The sequence below is a fragment of the Lygodium microphyllum genome, chromosome 1 (genome assembly GCF_053477565.2).
Source record: "Lygodium microphyllum isolate KBCC chromosome 1, Lygodium_microphyllum_v1.1.10, whole genome shotgun sequence".
NCBI classification, from domain to species: Eukaryota; Viridiplantae; Streptophyta; class Polypodiopsida; order Schizaeales; family Lygodiaceae; genus Lygodium; species Lygodium microphyllum.
The window spans coordinates 106629108-106632198 of record NC_141135.1 but is presented as its reverse complement, the minus strand read 5'-3'; the positions used below and the strand labels follow the sequence as shown (position 1 = coordinate 106632198).

General features: G+C 29.1%; 1 long non-coding RNA gene across 1 annotated transcript; it reads left to right on the top strand.

The window, feature by feature from the left end:
• The first annotated feature begins 1812 nt into the window (after positions 1-1812).
• LOC148041505 (uncharacterized) lies at positions 1813-2489 on the top strand. The gene is made up of 3 exons (XR_015692442.1): positions 1813-1897; positions 1979-2038; positions 2316-2489. It is a non-coding gene; the product is annotated as an uncharacterized LOC148041505 (long non-coding RNA).
• The last annotated feature ends 602 nt before the right edge of the window (positions 2490-3091 follow it).

Below are 3091 nucleotides of genomic sequence, written 5' to 3'. Positions count from 1 at the left end.
TTTGAGTAATTGTGTGTATATATATAAACATAGATAAAAGAACAACAAAAGGTCGGAAAAGAGGTAATGTAAGAAAGGGAGATAAGGAGGTTACTTGCGATAATGTTTCTTCAAGTCAAGATGCAGGTACCAACTTTAAGGATTAAAAACTTGTAGAAATTTGGTGACCCAAATTGATACACAATATCTAATTACTTTCTTTTGTGTTATTGAAAATTTTCATAACCTTGTATTATCGTGAGCTTTGGTTAACTCTATGTATATATAGGTAAACAAGTTACTAAAGATGACACAAGAGACAATGTAAGAAAGGAAGACATTGAGATTGCTTGCCTTAACACTTCTTCAAGCCAAGAATTAGGTATTATCAGCTTTCTTATGTTGATAATGAGTCATTTTTTGAAATGGTTATACTAACTAATGATATTTGATCACTTAAGTATCAATAGGAGTGATACGCATACCATCATATGATGATATCTATCGGCCACCCATGTTGAAATTTAGAGAAGAGGGTAGACTTTATGGAAAAAAGCTCTTGGCTGAATACTTTAAAAGTCAACACACTGTCATGCTCGAAAATTATCATCGAGTACGTAGGTGGTTTGAATCCTTAAACCCAGATGATCTACGTTATAAAAATGCGAATAAAAAGTATATCATGAAAATTATATCAGAGAATCACCATGAGATTTTACCATTGAAGTTTACTGGATGTGAGTACATATGGAGAGAGAATGACATATATGACTGGTGGAAGGGTACAAAGCAAGATGAAAGAAAGTATTTGAAGAAAAAAGATTTTTTAAAGAAGGTAAGTTGATTGTTACTTTTTTTAATTGGCTTTCCTAATATTTGAGGTGTAGATTCTTAGTTATTGAACTATTAATCTTATGACATATACAGAGAATTATCCACATCTCTTGGAGTGGATGATATAGATAAGCTTCAAAATGTATCAAATGACATAACATCATCAATGGTAAGACGATTTATAAGTTTGATATCATAAGTGTAGGATTGGCTCTTTTTCTCCCATACTCATTCAGGGGTGTCTATTGATGGCAGAGTGAACCATATGTTGCTACTATTGATTCTAATCAACTTGATGTATACATTTCTAGCATGGATGATATTGCGAATGAACAAGGTTTGAAAAAGGTATCTTATAATCTTATATGTTTAACAATACAAGCAAATAGATTTATCATTGCAGGTAATGCTTTTGAGCTCATATCTAATAACTTTCTTTGAGAATGTCTCTTATACAGATACTTATACATTAACTTTCATTTCCCATAGATGAATATGTTCGTGGAGGAAGAAAAGAGCTTTGAAGAATTTCAATGTTATACATCCGATGAGGTTCTTTGCTTTATATTAAATTTAAGATTAACCATATGATTCATGTTCTTAACAGTATCTTATCCTTTACATGCTTAAAATGTAGGATGTTGAAAATGAAGATGAGACACTTGATATGGAAAATTGTGCCAGCTTTTCAAAGTTATTGTCACATGGTTTAGACAAAATAATGTACTCAACTAAACGTCAAGAAACTCTGGAACAAAGTATCCATAGTTCAAGCAATGATAAGGTATGTAACTTTTTTTTCTATATAAATGTTTTTAATGTGATTACTAATTTTAGTTTTGAATGTAGGCTAATCCAGATGATGACATTAATTAAACATCTCGAAAAAGTCAAAGAAAGAGGAAGGTATTTGATATATGTTTGTGAGAGAACAATAGCGTCATAGTTTAGTGAATAACTAAAGATATGATTTATTAAATAACTATTTATTTTACGTATTGACTAGCCAAGTGAGAAGATGAAGGATATTTTGCAACAAAGGAGCATGAAACGAGGTACCAGTATCAACGAAAAAGAACCAAAGGTGCTAGATGTAAATGTTTATATTTTTGTTTATGTCATACATGAAAAGCATAATCTAATCTTTTTATTTTATTTGAATTAGGAATTTAAAGATCTCCCAAACCAAGGCATTGAGATTAACATTTCAAATGATACTCAAAGGGTAACTTTATTGTTAATTTATATTTTAATTAGATATATATAATTGTAGTCATGTAGTTGAATTTGTAGCTTTGAGATTAACATTTCAAATGATGCTTAAAGGGTAGCTTTATAGTTTATATATATATATATATATATATATATATATATATATATATATATATATATATAATAGTCATGTAGTTAAATTTATGGCTTTTCATATTATAATTCGTGTCATTTAATTATCTATACATAGTATAATAAGTTACTTATTCTCTTTTTGTTATTCAATGCAGGTTAATATGACAAAAGAGAACATGGAAACCATACTTTTGAAGTATCTTGGTGTGCCTACAATTCATGATATGTACTTTTCTTTAAAGAGTACATACATGAATCTCAAAAAGATTGAAGCTAGCTTTCGAGTCTTGATTAAGGATACAAAGAAGCCAACAAGTGATGATATGATTAAGGAGATTGTTTATTGGCTACTAGGAAATTGCAAAGTTGTATTAAAAAAAAATAGCAATGTGCTTAGTCTAGATGATGTGGAAGTTTTAGCATAACTTCTACTTTGAGTTAAGAATTTATTGCTTTTCAACATATTGGAGATTTGAGGGATTACTCAAACATTTATTACTTTGGAACATATTGGAGATTTAAGGGATAAAATATTCAAGACACACATGTTGCTTAATTAGTTTTTAGTTCTATGCTCCTTTAAAAGTATTTTCATTTTTCTTTTGGTTGCTAGAAGTAGATGTTGATGTCTTAATTTGTTTAATCTATTTTGATCATTAGATGTATGTTATTGATCCTTACTTAGAAATGATGATATTCTCTATATAAATTTCTAGTTAAAAATTTATTGTGTAATTTCTTGTTTGATATTAGCATGTCTAAGAGTAAGGGCAAAGTAGATAAATTGATAAGGAAAAAAGAGAATTCCCACGGAATTCCGTAGTTGAAAGTACATATAAGTAGGGAATGCAAAAAATAGGAAAAATGAGAGATTTCCTAGTGAGAGTACCTAGGGAATCACATCTAGAATTTTTTTCCTATATATGGAATA